At 37.0% G+C, this 18,075-nt stretch overlaps 1 protein-coding gene across 1 annotated transcript in view; it reads left to right on the forward strand.

Annotated features, from left to right (window-relative positions):
• Positions 1-18,075, forward strand: part of LOC117174117 (protein PTHB1) — a 989,848-nt gene that overhangs the window by 617,363 nt on the left and 354,410 nt on the right. The window lies entirely within an intron of this gene.

The following is an 18,075-nucleotide window of genomic DNA, read 5'->3' on the forward strand; positions in this document are numbered from 1 at the left end:
GATGAGACGTTTGTATCTGCTTCGGAGAGTATCCTTTATAGATGTCACATCCTGAATGCGGCTCTGTGGCACACCCAGGTATGTATAAGTCTCTCCAGCGCATAGGTGTCGTATGGCGCTTTTATCAACGAGCTCAGGATCTTCAGGGATGCCATTAAGTTTTCCTCGCTTCAAATAAACCTTGGCACATTTGTCTAACCCGAATTCCACTCCAATTTCCTTATTATATCGTTCGACAATCCCCAGAGCTAGATGCAGTTGCTCTCTGTTTTTAGCATAGATCTTAAGATCGTCCATGTAAAATACATGAGTGACCTTGTACTTTCGATCTGCAGGTTTGCCGCACAAGTACCCGTTGGAATGGCGCAGTGCTAGAGATAGTGGCAATAATGTGAGGCACAAGAGGAGTGGGCTCATGGTGTCGCCCTGAAAGACACCTCTCTGAAACGTGACCTTGTTATTTGTCACACGATTTTTGCCAGATGAGATAGTAAATCTGGTTTTCCAAAGCGGCATCAATCTCTCTATGCAGCCAACTACTTGCGGATGAACCTTTAAGATTTTCAAAAGACAGATGATAAGTCTATGGGATGTAGAATCGAAAGCTTTCCAATAATGAATCCAGGCCATCGATAGGTCACGCTGGTAGAATGCTGCATCTTTGCAGACACATCTATCGATGAGCAGGTTCTCCCGACATCCGGCTACGCCTTTCTTTGAGCCTCGTTGTTCATACATTTCTTGCCACACAGGTTTAATTGCCCGAACAATCCTATCATTTGTATTGTGTGTTTAATATAATAATAAGTGAATGCCGAGGTTTCAACTTTTCTTAAGTCATTAGGCCTACTTTCAGTTCGTCGCTCATTCTGAAGTCGTTCGCTTTTTGCTTTAAAAAGTGACAGTCGTTCATCATGCATCATTTACTCATTATTTCCATCGACGACGGTATGTTTATCTGTCATTTCTTTTGTGAAAGGCATTTGAAAAAGTGATTTCGTAGTCAAGTTCAAATCTTCTACGCTTAGCGTTTGCCCGTTCTGAGAAGCGCGCTATATGAGTCAACGGTGTTGACTCTTATTGTCATTGGTTTGACTAAACATGTTACTGACCACTTCTTCATGCGTGTTTCGTATACAGACATCGCTTGTGTCGCTAAATCTACTAGGATTGGTTCTATTCGCTGATAATGGGCGCTTAGCGTTCGACCCTCTGGCGAAGGGTACACTGTTATTATCGGTATGTGCGCACTTGTTACTAATATTACTTTGGGTACCATTTATGCCTTTATAGAAGTGATTAATTAGTCAAGTTAAAATCTTGGGCGCTTAGCGTTTGATCGTTTTGAGAAGTACGCTATATGATTCAACGGTGTAGGCGAAAATATGACAGACTACGATCCGAACCGTGATTTCTATGTTGACGTCACTTTTGTAACAAAATCTGTTGTAATTCGTTTTATTCACTGATCTTGAGCGCTTAGCGCCACATAGCGCTAAAACTGTCCATTTTTTTGGATTTTTTTACGGATATTTCATCCGGCACTTATAACCTTGAAAATTGGACAGTTTCAGCTAAATCCACCGATCATATAATCATATTATATATAATCATATAATATATTATTATGTTTTCAAAACCATGTAAATATTTGTGTTACATGCTTATGAAACTTATAGAATAGTCCTTGATGATATTTCACTTTATGTAAGAGTCACTTGGAGTCGGATACCTTTCTTCCGAAGACAAATTTTCTATTTTACAGGCCTTGTAATGGCCAAAAGACTGTATTTTGGTCTTCACTAAGCCAACTACCGGGAACTGTGGCACTCTCATCTTCGCATGGCACAACATACCATGCATAAGACTAAAACTTATAAACAGTATACGTATACAAATTATCCGGCTAAGTATGTAGGTAAAAGATTACAACATTTTTAATTTCAAAATTTATCGAACAAATTAGGTCCACGTAATTTCCTATAAAATGCATAAATCATACTAATAACAAGTTGGCCGTTTTAAATAATTTAAAATAACCTAAAAAGAATTTGCCAACAAATTTTCCTTATAAGCAATACTTGTCAAGAAAGATTTAATCAGTAGTAAGTATTTCACAAATCTTTATTGAAATGCTTATTTTTCCTAATTTCTTATAATTTCTTGAAGTCGCTATATAATTACTATTTAAAAATAGCAGTGTTTTTCAGATCAAGGAATTACGGTGGCTAAATAAAAGGCATATTGCATAAAATAAATGTAATTAAACTGTATACATTGAAATATTTTCAAATATAAAGAAATACATTGTTTCAATTTGAGACTTTCAAATTTATAGTTACCTCAAATATATACAGTCAAATTAAAGTTTAAATGAATTTTAAATTCCATATTCTCGGCACTAAAAATTGCATACCTTTCTAAAATGTAATTCGCCATTCACAATAAGATTTTAAATAAATTAAAAAATTCTAGACTGGTTTAAAATTAAAACTATTTCTACTAGTAGATTTTTTAAACAAAGTACTTTTATAAATCTGAAATGTACTGACTTAGAAATCTGCGCCGCCTACAATTTTCAAATGCTTAATTAGAGATTTCAGAGTTTTAGATAAATTCGATATATTTATAATCGTCAACTTATAAATTGTGCCAAATGGTTCTCATTTCTTTAAAAATGGTATTTATGGAATTTATGGAATTGTTCAAAGTTTTAAACTTTAAAACTGAACATATTTCAATTTTAGGGGCCATTGTGTAATACTAGATTAGACCCCCATCTACAATTCTTACATTATTGATGGATGGCCCCTTAGGGTGCTGCGTTATTTAATCTTAAGAGCTGTAAAGCTTCTAATAATATTATTTTAATTTATATGGACGCAGTTTTAAATAACTTTAAAGAGACTTGATCCAAAAGTGTAAAAGAAATGCTTTGATTTAAAGATAACGAATCAATCAAATTAACTTCGAAATCTGTATCGAAACCAATCCGAAGAAGTTTTCAATCTCATTCGATCCAAATCGGTTAAATTCAATCCAACTCAATCTAAACTCAAATTCATTTGGATTGAAAGTTTGGATATGTAACTGAAGTCCGCAATGTTAATAAAAGAAAATACAAAAAAAAATTCAATCACTCGAATCAATAGTTTTATTATTTGGTTAACGAGAAAACAATGATATACATGGTCTGAGATGGTTTTCATTCTTTTATAATGTCATAATTACTGTTTCAATAAAAATAAATATATTTATAATCAAGTAAAAATACTAAGTTGCATTTAAATTCCGGCATTCATATTTTATTCTACAAATTATTTGTTCTCGACGTTATACAATACCAGAAAAAGTTTTGACCCATTATCCTTATGGGACTAGAATCTTTTATCCGCAATCGCTTTTAGACAAGTTATGAAAAAATCTTATTTTTATTTAAACGTCCGGTACACAGATTTTTATTCACAAATTATTAGTACTCGATATCAGATAATACCAGAAAAAGTTTCAACAAAATATCCTGACAATGAGTACGAGTATTTTGAGAATGAACATCTGAGTATTGAGCGTTTAGAAAAAACTTAGCATTTTTTCCTTGTTTAAAATATATTTTCAATTTTATGAAGAAAGTAATTATGACATTATGATTAAGTGAACAGCATTTAAAACCATCTATTTAATTATTTTCGTTTGTTAACGAAACTGTTTCGGATATGAATTCGAATAATTTACCGCGTTCGCAAGTTGTTCTCTTGCTTTGCTTGTCTCTCTTTTCTTCTCATTTTATCATGACGGTGGTCAGGATTTTGTGCATAAAACTAGGGTGAGTGTAATTATTTCAAGAAGCCTGTACAGTGCTTTTCTGTTTGTCAAAAATATATACTACTTGAGAAATGTTCAAAATAAAATGTGGTGTTTTGTGAACATAATTAAGTACCCATTCTTCTTCTGCATCAGTGAAATTTTACGACTTTTCTGTGCATTACTATAAAATTCTGGTCCTTTGAGAATGGATCTAGGCTGTTTCGCGCATCGCAAAAACGGATCTTGTGGTGTCGTATATATCAATTCGGCAGCAATCAACGATTGCATGTGTACGAATACTATTGTATACAGACTTGTTGTGAGCGTTAATGGTACGAGACTCGGGAAAAAATGATCTCGGCAGAATTCATTATAACTGGACTACGTAAACTCATACTGGTGCGCGACCATACTTTTTATGCCTGTTCTGAATTCTTATAATTAGCTATGTGCACTTAGTCGCTTCTTTTAACGTGATTTAGACCTTGATCAGCATCTTTTTAAACTTTATTTATCAAAACTTATTATTTCGACATTCACATTTATACCTAGTGTAAGAACAAATACGTTGCAGCGAAGGCCTACATGCTGGACATTTTGAACACATTTATCACTACGTCGACAGGTCCTACTAAGGGGAAAACTCCGAATCATGTAAATGTTCAGCTAAGAAGGGTGTATCCACAGATAGGGTTAACAAAGTTTTCTGGTATCTATACTGAGAGCAAGCTTACGGAGATTTGTACCAATTAATGATGAAAATTATAAGAATTTTCGTACTGTTTCAAAATTAAACTATTTGAAGTGTAGCATGGTGGGTGAACCTGCCCAACTTTTGATAAACATTCCCACTGATGGTGACAATTTTGAACGTGCATGGGATATCTTGGTTGCCAGATATTATAAAGTGCGAATGAAAATTAATTCATAGCTAGCCAATTTATTCAGTATTCATGCTACTAAAGTAACATAATCATGTTCTGAATTTAGGAACCGTGAGAGTGGCACTAACGCTCACAGTGCTTCAATCAAAGAGGGTAATTGTCCTATTTGCAAAAATAATTAGTTTATACTTTTTTTCTAACCTTCCATTCAAGCAATATTGAAGCACATGCTACGTTCTTGCTCTTCTGTAAAAAAGACGTCAAACTTGTAAAGGTTAACTTTATACAATGTTACATTCCTTTAACATGAACGATCCTGCTTTACCTTCCACTGCTATCAACAAGGCTCTGATTGTTCGCTCAAATATTACCTCTGTAGCCATCACTATTCCCGTGTAATCTACTTCCAATAATTTTGGTGCTTTCACTGGTCAGCACCTCACTTGTGTAATATTGGGCCAGGGGGCCCAAGTTTCTTTTCTTTAATAGCAGGGAACCAACATGCTTAAATCACACATTTTTAAGCTTAGCGTAGATAAAAAATAGTGCGAGAAAATATACTCATTTAATAGCGTACAAAGGATGATGGTTCCATTGTTCGTCTTCCGATCAAAGGTCGATCGAACGAGCTGATCGAATGTTGCATACAGGAGTATGCTACTCTGGGTAAGATGGAGGTAGTCACGAATTTCGAAGGTCTTAAACCGAATCGAGGCTAGTATCTTCCGCATTCCTGTGTAATAAAGAAAAATGGTTCAACTTCTTGTGGATGCAATTTTTCGTTGGAGGATGTAAAGGATCGTCCTTACTGCAAAAATTTAAAATATATATCGGAGAATTTGAACCAACCGCGAGAACTATACATACCACGAGATTCTCTAGAGATCAAGTTTGGAGGAGGATGTTCAAACATACTATTTTAAAACAGTGACCCTTGGGTTTGCATCTTTTCCCTATGTACCCATCAGAACCTTACAACAGCTAGCAACCGACGAAGGCAATTTCTTTGCTTGAGCTATTGATATCTTGATGAAGGAAGAATATGTCGAGGATGTACTCTCTGGGCCCGATGACTCTCTGACGGCTGAGGAAAAACACGGTCTCCTGCATCTACTTCTTAAGTTGGGCGAATTTCTTTTCAAGAAGTGGCTATTTAATTGTGACAAATTTCTGCAAGGGATGCCGATAGATCATAAAAAGGTTGCAATGTTCTTCGAATTCGATCAAGAGCCAATTTTTAGAGCCAGCCGCCCTTTTGGGTGGCTTGCTCCAGTGTCCGTCGTCGCGAAGATGTTTATTCATAGTTTGTGAAAACTCAAGTTTGACTAGGACCAACCACTTCCAGCGCAACACATTCAAACTTGGAACTATTATCGCGCAGATCTTTTGAACCTCTCTAACTATTTTTTATCTATATGGTTTCGTTACTTGTCTGACATCGTAGGTTTCAATTAGCGTGGATTTGCAAACGCTTCACAGAAGGCCGTAGGAGGCGTGGCTTACTTGAGACTCATGACATCCTTGGATTATGTTAATGTCTTGATGGTTATGGCCAAGACTAAGGTGGCACGAATTGGAGATACCAGTATTCCACGTCTATAATTTTGTGCTGCCATATTCCTTGTACGTTTAGTGGCTTCTCTCCAGTCTGTCCTTGCATCACGTTCATCTGTTATCTGTCATCTTTGGTCGTTCTCTTTCGATTTTTTATCGGCGGAAAAAAAGTTTGAGGGGGTGAAAGCTACCCTTAAAACTCACCTCCGAAAACAGTTTTTTTTCAATATCTCAAAAACTATTTTTACTTTTTAAATAAAATAAACGTCAAAAAGTTTCTTATAAAAAGGCGCTTCTATAGACGCAACTTTTATGTCGAAGGGTTGCCATCCCATTTTTTAATAGGGGTAAATATGCTATTTGTAATATTTTTTTCGATACAAAATTTATAATATCAGCTCAATCGGGTCACAAATTCCTTAAGCCATCTCGCCCACCTAACCATTTACCCTCTGACCAAATCGACCCTTAGAAGGCACCCCTTTCTAACCACAAGCAGGCTAACCCACCTAGCCCAGGAAACATCGAGTTTAATTTTTTTTTCTTGAAATAATTAAAATTTACACCACAAGCCAGATCACCCACCTAACCACCAACCTTTCAACCCACACAACCCCTAGAAACTAATCATGCCAAATCACAAGCAGGCTATTACTATTTCTATCAATAAAAAAATCAAGATTTAATATACAGACTCAAGTAAATTCTTATTCATGAATTAAATCACGATGAGGGTCAATTCTATTAATGTTATAATTTATTATTAGTGTACTTTGAAACTTTGCAAATACAAGATAGTGTGACAAATTATAAAGAAATTGAGTTGTTTGAAAAAATGAAACTAATATTAACATTGTTAAAGATCAAGAACTGTATCAATTGTGTCATGCTTTCGAAGTACCAATATGTCACTGTACATACGATATAGAAGAATGACATTTTGATTATAAAAAAAAAGATAAGAATAGTAATAGCCTGCTTTGTTGTTTGGCAGGATTAGGTTCTAGCGGTTAGGTGGGTTAAGGGGTAGGTGGTTAGGTGGGTGAGCTGTCTTGTGGTGTGAAAGTTAATTATTTAAAAAAAAAAGCAACTAAACCCGATATTTTCAGGGCTAGGTGGGTTAATCTGCTTGTGGTTTGGCAGGGGTATCTTCTAGGGGTTGGGTGGGTTCTGGGGTAAGCGGTTAGGTGGGCGAGCTGGCTTAGCGTGTGAAATTGATTTACTTCAAGTAAAAAAAGCGACCAAACTCGATGTTTTCTGGGTGGGTAAGTTAGCCTGCTTGTGGTTTGGCAGGGGTGGTTTCCAAGGGTAAGACTGTAGAAGCGCCTTTTTATAAAAAACTTGTTAATGTTGAGTTTATTTAGAAAGTAAAAATAGTTTTTGAGATATTAAAAAAAAACTGTTTTCGATTGTCAGTTTTAAGGGTACCTTTCACTCCCTCAAACTGTTTTTCCGCGGATAAAAAAATCGGAAGAGACCGACCAAAGATGGCAGATAGCTCACGAACGTAATTCAAGGACAGACCGATGAGGAGCCACTAAACGTACAAGGAATATGGCAGCACAAATTTCTAGACGTGGAATATCGTATCTCCAATTCGTGCCACCTTAGTATTGGCCATTACCAGCCAGACATTAACATCATCCAAGGACGTCCTGGCTTTTAAGTAAGCCACGCCTCCTACGGCCTTCTGTAGAGTGCCTGCAAATCCATGCTAATTCAAAGCTACGATGTCAGACGAGTAACTAATCCATATAGATAAAAAAAGGTAGAGAGGCTTAACAGATCTGATCGATAATGATTCCAAATTTGAATGTGTTGTACTGGGAGTGGCTGGTCCTAGTCAAAGTTGAATTTCCACAAACTAGGAATAAGCATCTTTGCGACGATAGACATTGAAGCAAGGCACCCAAGAGGGCAGTTGGCTCTGACAATTGGCTCTTGATCGACTTCGAAGGACATTGCAACCTTTTTTGAGCTTTCGGTATCCCTTGCAGAAATTTGTCACAATTGAATAGCTACTTTTTGAGAAAAAATTCGCAAACCTTGATAAGTAGATGCAGTTGACCGCGTTTTTCCTAAACCGTCAGAGAGTAATCAGCCCCAGAGAGTACATCATCGACATAATCTTCTTTCATCAAGATCTTAATAGCTTAAAGAAAGAAATTGCCTTCATCGGTTGCTAACTGGTCTAAGGTTTTGATGGCCAGATAGGGAAAAGATGTAAACCCAAGTGTCACTGTTTTAAAATAGTATGTTTGAACATCCACCTCCAAACTTGATCTTTAGAGAATCTTCTGGTATATATAGTTCTCGGGGTTGATTCAAATTCTCCAAAATATATTTTAAATGTCTGCAGTGAAGACGATTCTGTACATTCTCCAACGAAAAATTGTATTCACAAGAAGTTGAACTATTCTTCCTTATTACACAGGAATGAGGAAGAAAATAGCCTTGATTCGGTTCAAAATCTTCGGAATTCGTGACTACCTCCATCTTACCAAGAGTAGCATATTCCTGTATGCATCGACGATAAGTTTTTTGTAACTAAATTTCCTGAAGAAATCGCCTTTTTATGGTCATGAGCATCCGATAAGCCGCAGATCGACTTTCGCTGAAGTCGATCGATCGATGTTTGATCGGAAGACGGGCAATGGAACCATCATCCTTTGTACGCTGATCAATAAGTATATTTTCTCACACTCTTCTTCATCTAGGCTAAGCTTAGAAACGTTTGGTTAATTATTCTCCTGAACTACAACCCAAATATGTCTTTTGCGCTGTAGGATCGTCTATCGCACCCTTTCGCACTTTATCCTCGGTGAACTGCGAATAGATTTCAGCCCTCAGTATGAAGCTGTGGAAAATCATTCACCGGAATAGTTTTTGGTGTTACATAGCAAATCAGTCTAGACAATATGACAGCACGTACTAACCAAATTAATAGATGTATCTAGCCTAGAATTTATGCTCCCAATAGTGAAGCTCCTAGTGGTTTGAGTGTGTTGGGCCCCTACTACTAAGTAAGAGAAGCTAGGGCCCCCTGATCCAATAATACACAAGGAAGATGCTGACTACCGTCGCAGGACTCCACAGTGATAACGGCCGTGACCAGGAGTACAGTCTTCTCTAGTAACACTGTATAATGCTAACCTATAGAAGTTTGACATATTTTTTAGAGAAAAGCAAGAACGTGGCATGTGCTTACCTAAAGAATTGTAAAGCAGATTATGTGTTTGTACCAAATCTCTACGTTGTTCAATTTTTCTTGATGAAAAGGTTAGAAAAAAAGTAAAAACTAATTATTTGTGCAAATAGGACAATTACTCTCTTCAATTGAAGTACTGTGGGCATTAGTGCCACTTTTACGGTCCCAAAATCTAGAACATGATTTTGTTACTTGAGTAGCATTTATTGCTTTCAAAGCACACGCCTTACTATTTAAGAACGTTTTGAGGCCCTCAAACATCGGATAGCTAGTCACACTGCCCACCTTGTCCTCCTAAGCCATCCTAGTTTGAGACTCAAGTGGTTGTATGGTCAGGTAGACCAGAAGATCGTCCAAACTGTCTCTGGGTTTCTTCATCGCCTTGAAGGCCCCTATTATCTCGTAGGTATCATTTACGAATGAACTCAGTTCTACAGCGCCTTCCTTCGTGATTTTCTTAATACAAAATAACTTGGCTAGATAAGAATTAATTATGACTCGCTCGTTATAAAATCTGGCAACCAAGATATCCCATGTACGTTCAAAATTGGCACCAGCAGTTGGAATATTTAGCAAAAGTTGAGCAGGTTCATCAACCATGCTACTCTTCAAATAGTTTAAATTTGGAAAAGTAAGAAAATTCTTATCATTTTTTATCATTGATTGGTACAAATCTCCGTAAGCTTGCTTTCAGTATAGACACCTGAAAACTTTGTTAACTCTATCTATGGATACACCCTTCATGTCTGAACATTACGTGATTCGGAGTTTCTTCCCCAGTAGGAGCTGTAGACGTAGTGATAAATGTGTCCAAAATGTCCAGCATATGTAGGCCTTCGCTGCAACGTAGCTACGATTCGATTCTGTTTTAATTCCGTCCTCGGATTGCGGATAGAGGATCCCTGTATCAAGGGTTTCATCTGAATATCGTTACAAAATAAATAGGCAGTCGCGGAAAATTGTCTAGGGGTGGTCGCGAAGGAATTAACCCCAAGCAGAGGATGGAAACCGTGCCGAAAGCTGAATGATACCTGGGTGAGGTGTCTAGAACGATGACTCTGGGATGCCGGGCGACCTCTCAGAGTACGCAGCCTTATCCTTGCATGTGCGGCTCTACAAGGATGGACGAACCCCTTTCCCCAGTTTCTCGTTGGAAGAACAATGATAACACCAAACATAGTTGTAGTAAGTGCGGCTTGAAACAACAGAACGTGCAGGGCTCCCGACAATGGGTTGGCCAACAATTCTGACCAATCTAGAGCTGGGGGAGCCAATGAAAATGGATTCAATGCGATGGAATGCTACGATGCGAGTGTGGCCCCTGAACGGAGTCACATGGCATCACTGTATGAGCTGTGGTGCGAGAAACACCCAGAGCTATCGCATTTTTCGCATCAACGTCTGGGAAACCATGCCGAGCTACTCCAAAAAAGGTTCTATGTAAGCGGAACGCCTACTCTGCCACAGCTAGAATAAGTCGGCTACAGAGAAACAGAGGCGACACTAAGACCAACCGCGGGCAGAAACACGATAGAGAAAGAGTGATGCTTCATGACCCGGAGAAACATCAATACTCCGGTTTCTCTAAAGCCTAAAGATCCTGCTGAAATGGATGACGAGCTTCGTGGATATTTTTCCGAAGAATGCGAGAGAGCAAGAGCTTTGGCCCATGCGAACCGTAAAACAAAACCAACAGTTGATCATAAGAGCAAAAGATGAATATATCAACTCGCCATAAAGATAGGCTGGGACAGACAGTACGCGTCCCGCATTCAATATGTGATTGACTACATCACATCTCGTAGGAATTTAACCGCCAAGGTTAATTCGGGCAATTAAACCTGTGTGACAAAAATGTATAGACAACGAGGCTCAAAGAAAGGCGTAGCGGGATGTCGGGAGAACCTGCTCGTCGATAGATGTGTCTGCAAAGATTCAACATTCTACCAGCGTGACCTATCGATGGCCTGGATTGATAACCGAAAAGCTTTCGATTCGACCTCCCATAGACTTATCATCTGTCTTTTAGAAAGCTTAAAGGTTCATCCGCAAATCGTGAGGTGCATAGAGAGATTGATGCCGCTTTGGAAAACCATATTTACTATCTCATCTGGAAAAAATCGTGTGATAACTAACAAGATCACCTATCAGAGAGTTCTCTTTCAGGGCGACACCATGAGCCCACTCCTCTTTTGCCTTACATTATTGCCACTATCTCTAGCACTTCGCCATTCTGACGGGTACTTGTGCGGCAAACCTGCAGATCGAAAGTATAAGGTCACTCATGTATTTTACATGGACGTTCTAAAGATCTATGCTAAAAACATAGAACAACTACATCTAGGATCATTCAATGTCGTGTGAGATAACGTTTGCTTTCCTTAAATCGCTTGGTTTGAAGTCTGGTACGGAGGGTTTCATTTTGGCATGCTAAGACTGTGTCATTTCCATCTTAACATACGTCGCGACTTTTTGCGCCAAGACATTCGCAATGATAGCTGCAGGGCATGCTATTCACACCCTGAGCATGTAGCTCATATACTATCTAGTTGTCCAACTTTGTGGAGAAGACCTACATCCAAAGGCACAATGCGGCACGAAAAGTGCTTTATTACAATCTCTGTCACTCTTACGTCATTAAGCTTAATATCGCTCTTCTAAATGCTCCTCGGGAAATCGAGTCAATTGTCGAGAATGAGAATTGCCGCATATACTGGAACTTTATATTCTCGACAATTGTTTCTGTTTCACACTCGAGGCCTAACATGGTTCTTCTTGACTTCGAGAAGCGAAGCATTTTTGTTATTCAATTTTCGGCACCAGGTGACAAAAACATCATAGTCATGAGAAATGAAAGGAAAGAGAGGTATAGAGACCTTATCAGGGAGTTACAACGATTGTACCTAGCCTTTTCTTAACTTTCGAATGAATTATACTAAAATCCACTTCAATTATTTATTTAATAATATAAATTAAATATTTATAAACAAATGTCTTTTTTCAATTTGGACCTTTTTTAAATTTTTATTGTTTATTTTAAAAAGTAGAATGAACAGTTCTCTTGATCTGTTAAAAACTCAGGAGTGGGTTGTCAAATACTTTTGGAGCTCGGATTGGGATAGATAAACGTTTATTTTTCGGCCTGCTGGCCTTAAAAAATTGACTTGCTTGCACTTTCATTTTTACAGACTATTTTTAAGACTATTTAATAAATAATAATAAAATAATTCATTTATATTAATTAACTGTTATGTCAATAAGTGAAAAGGACAGAAAGCTTTAAATTGCTGAAAAAACTGCAACTATCAGACAATGCTATGGATGAAGATAGGCATAAACAATAATAATTTCGTTAAAAAAATACTTTGTCTGATTCTAATTAAGGATTAAGTCACACCTAGTGAAAAATAGGGAATCAGTTGAAAATTTCAGAAAAAACCGCAGCATTTTATCAATTAAGCAAATAGAATATTCTTAAAAATGATACTTAATTGTTCAAACAATTATTTTTGTTAACTTGAATTCATTATTACTGAAAGGGAGTTTTTTAAACTATAATTTTGTTGCTTTTCTGAGATAATATTATTAACAATAATAATAAATTGTTTAAACAATTACTTTTGTTAACAATGATGTACTGTTACTTCCCTTTAACTGATAATTCGATAACAAATGGAACATTTTTGAAAATACAGCATCCTTCTAACTCCATTCTATGAGAAAATGGCTAAAAACAATAATAAATTGTGTGAACATCTAATTATCAGTATCAAATGTTCTTTGATGTGCTGGAAAAAATTTTCATGAAAAAGACCGCAAAAAAATTCATAATTAGCGCCAAAAACTAGAAAAACCCATTTTTTCACTTATGGGGTTTTTTTGGACCCTATAAAACAGACTTACGGTGCTGATATTTGAAAAATGATATTTTATTCGTATTCTATGGCTAATTACGAAAAACGTTCAGTTTTCTCTCTATTGGGATAATATTGAGGATTCTGAAAAAGATTGACAAAATTGTATTTTTTTGTTATGGGAAATACGTATTAAACTTCATGGGGCTTGCTAACCTATAACATATGAGAAATCGCTCATGCATACTCTCCGCTTTCCTATGTTCCTCCTATACCCAGGTCTGCACTCTATAACGCAACATAGCCCAAACCAGTGCATCAAACAACCAAACACTTATTCTCCAATCGTCCTTTTACCCGAGCCCCATGGAGGTGGGGGGTAAATTTGACCCAAGGCAAAACTCAAATCATCAGTCATTTTAAACGAGTTTGTTTGTTGATTGTTAATTATTTATTATTCTGATTTAACAAATATAGAATTTTATAATTTTATCATAAAAAAGTAGAAGGTTCAAAAGTGATCTATGAATTTTTTCAGAATTTTGTATGCATATGTACTACATTTTCAAGACCACAGGTCAATTTGCCCCCCCCCCCTCCCTATACGGTTAACGTAGATAAAAAGCAGCGATACGGGGAACAGGTTAACGTTCTCTTTCCTATATTCCATACTTGGCCCATTACTTTACTAGCAAATTTTATTCCTTTTCTGACCTGCACCTCGTCCCGCTCCCCTAGTTGCCTCAAATCAAAAACTTAGGTAACAGAACTCCTCTCCCATTTCCATTATTTATCCGTTCATATTCCAAACGTAATTTATATTGGTCTTTTTACTTCTTAAACACATCACCTTGTGTTTTACACGTTTCCGGTCAGATACTATGCTCCCACGTACTCTCCGAAAATTTTGATCATTAGGTTCATCCCCTTTTCTTCGTCTGCTAACGGAACTACTTCGTCCGCGTTAGCTAGAGAGTATAGTTTTCTGTTGCCCAATATCATCCTCCCTTTCCCTTTCTTCTATTGCTTCTCTTTTAAGTTTGCCAACAGCATATTAGAAAGTAGTGTACCTTAAAGGGAACTTTTGCCTTCGACCTCTCTTCCTGTCTAGAATAGCTCTCCTTTCATTGCCCGCCATAACACTTTTGTGTTTACTGAATCTAAAGCTGCTTTAAAATCCACAAACAACGCGACTAAATTCCCTCTCTATCTCCCTAGGTACCTGTTAAGTAAGCACTTCAGTACGTGAATGTTGTACATCATTCCCATCCCTTTTCTCAAACCCGTCTTATTATGTGAGATAATGCAAGGATAATTCTCTTTCTTTTATCTGACTCTCTAACCTTTTTCTTACAATTTATGCATACATATATTTTGTAGCCCACTGTTGTAGAAGCGATTCCTCTGTACTCCTCTACCTTCTTGCCACCGTTTCTTGAGAAGTGGTTCCGCTAGTGGTTTCCCCTCTGCGTTTTCCTTTCTAGCATCCTCTCATGTTCTCTTTTTCTCATATTGCAATGCTCCTTCTCTGTTTCCCTCATCCAATATTTTCTGACAAACTTTTCGATTCGCTCTTTACTCTCCTTGCATTCCTCGTCCCGCTAACCTCTCGTTTCCCCTTCTATTTCTTTTTTGTACTTATCTCATCCCTTAGCTTCTCAATCGACCCTTTGCTTCTCTAAATTAACCAGTCTACTCTCGCCTCTTCTTTTCACCTTATCTTCTTCTTTTCCAATTTTTCTTTAAACTCTTTTTGTTTTTCCACACCCCATACTCCCATTTTATTGCTCCTTTCTCCCCCTCTTTTCTTTCTCCCTCTGTCGAGCTGACGGCCACCATTTTTGAGTGTAGCTATTACCGGAAAGGGCTCGGACCCTATCTCATTGCCCACTTTCATACATCGTATCATATCCTATATTCTTTCTTCTGCAAGAATTTAGTCTATTACTGTCTCTCACTCCATAATAATGTGATCCCTGCTTATTCATCTTTCGTATTGTCATTGCATATAATGCATCCTGTTTGTCCTATTATGTCAAGTAACCTCCTCCCCTCCCTTTTTATCGCCCTTTGTTTGGAACTCCTTATATAGGCCTGCTTTTCTCCATCCCAAGTCCCTCTCCCTTATTCGTCAGTTTAGGGATTCAAGTCACCTTCTATCAAAGCTAACTCTTCCTTCATTTCCTCCATCCACCTTTTAATTATTCTCCAATCTTCCTCTTCCCTTTTTCTTCTACATACACAAACCACCGCTATTTTGACTTTTCCAGCAATAATCCTTCTTACCCTTGTTTAATGTTTTTCGTCCCTTTCCCCCTCTTCTCTCCCTTTTACTGTCAATTATTTTCTCACCTGTCAGACCATGCCGCCCATCCCACTCTCCTTAACGTGTTTCTTTCTTGATTCTTTTATCGTCCACACATAATCTTTCGGTTATGTACCTTGATCTTAATCACGAAGCCCTTTTTTATTGTATATACCCCGACGCGTTTCCTTGCCTTTTATTTTCCTGTTCTTCATCCTCTTCCTTCCCTTATCTTGTTTGCTAAGTCCTGAGGCCCTTGCCCAGGCCTTCCTCTAAATCAACCGTTTTATTCTCCATTCCTCCCAGGTCAGATCTTCTTATGTTCTCTCTATTCTTCCTTTTGTGGGGATAGTACATGTTCAAATTTTCAAAACATAGTTTTTTTGTAAATTTCAATCATCATATACTCTTAGAAATAAGATAGAACCTTTCTTTTACTTTTACTTTCTTTATGTTTGTAAAAGACTTGGCTATCGTATGACCCTCGGTCACGATTTTTCATTAATATTTAATAATAATTTGACACAGTAAATGTTGAAAAAAGGAGAAGAAACGAAAAAATTTAAAATTCACGATTTGTTTATTTATCAATATTTGTTAATGATTAAGGGTCATATGATAGCCACTTACTGACTCTTCAGGAACCAATTGGGTTTTCGTGTTTTATATGATAAGAATTTCAGATATCATGGCATCATTTTTTTCATATGGCTTTTTCAGATCGCCCATATCTCGGTCGGATGGTAATGAAAAATTACAACTTTTTTTCCGTTAGTCAAAATTAGGTCCCAAAACATAATAAACAATTGTGAATGTTTATTAAAAATCAATGCAAAAAAATTATTCTCATTGCCATTTCCTTTCTTTTTCGTTTTGATTGCTCACTTTACCACCTCCTTTTAGCTAGTAACACTATGTTATCTGCGCATGTCAGTGACAAAAATATATTTTCCCCTACCACTACTCCTGTTTATATTTCATTCCTAAGTTCCTCTTCCATATCCGCTATGATCAATGCAGTTATCCTCTTTCAGATCCTCTTTCATGTATATCGGTGTTTCAACAAATCTTCGAAAAACGTTATTTTTAGATAGACTATTCAGTTCGAGTTAAAACCTCCAATGTTTCACTCATCAGAAAGTATCAAGTTAAACGAAGTAAATTGACTTAAATTTCCGAATTATGCGTATGTAATTATATAGTATTCATTTTCTTGAAATATATGATCAGCAGATAGCATTGAATTGACTCCAACTTTCGAGGAAACCTGATATGACACAATGTCATTGCTTTGCTCCAAGTTATCACTCGCTGGAGAGAATTAAATTGTCTCCAATAATGAAGTTTGCTTCACGGTATTAAACAGTATTAAATTGACTTCAATTTTAATCATTTAAATAATGATCAAAACGTATACACAATTTCACTGTAATTGCAACCACATTAAATAGAATGGAAACAGGATACAATGCTTTCGCGATGAAAGGTATTAAAACACATATTTCAAATATACCATTGATCACGCATTAAAAACTGTTGAAATTCTACGATATGTGCACACATATTCATTTAATTTAATTCGCACCTTCTTACCGATGAGTGTATATCCCTTTAATAAATTATTATTTTCAAACACACAGATTCAAAACTTCCAAAGCATTGCGATAGGTGACGGCAGAATGCGTGCGTTATGTCCCGCACAGCCTGCCTGGAACGCATGCGAGTACGGCGAACATTAACCGATTTTTGGACGTTCGTCGTTCCACTCCCCACTTACAGGGATACTACTGTACCGAAAATCTAAACGATTTCTGGATAATATTGTCTAGTAGCATATAATCTAGAATTGATCCCTTTCTAGATGATATTAGATAAGACTATACTCAAAAGGGTTGTAGGTAAAACTGAATACACACCACTAGATGAATTCTAGACGAACCCTAGACAAGGCGAACGCCATGAAATTGTCCTAGACTTTCGCTAGAGGAGCTAAATCTAAAAAGTATTTAAAAATAATCTAGATGTCCGGTAGGGTACTCCTTACTATTCCTTCTTGGAACAGCTTGAGAGATAAGAAACTTAAAGATTCCTCAATCGATGAACGGATTTATTCTTTCAACTTCAACTTGAATGCTCTCATTTACTCTTTCAAGGCGGTAGCCATAGTTTACATCGGTCGATTTTAAAATTTCAACCAGGATCATCTAATTGATTAAGGAATCTATTACTTTATCGCCCCTCAACAAACATCCAGAATAGTGGTGTCAAAACGCGGATATCTCCGGAATGCGCAGTAGTAATTCCTGTGTATTTTTAGGCAATGCAGAATTCTTGTTGAGAATCAATATCTATCATAAATATTTTTGACATACGAGGGTGGATTGATAAGTTTCCGGCCTGACCAAGAAAAACAACGTTTTTAAGAATTTTTTTTTTTATTTCTCAACATAATCTCCTCCAAGGCTG

Source organism: Belonocnema kinseyi, chromosome 6, assembly GCF_010883055.1.
Source record: "Belonocnema kinseyi isolate 2016_QV_RU_SX_M_011 chromosome 6, B_treatae_v1, whole genome shotgun sequence".
Classification (NCBI taxonomy): domain Eukaryota; kingdom Metazoa; phylum Arthropoda; class Insecta; order Hymenoptera; family Cynipidae; genus Belonocnema; species Belonocnema kinseyi.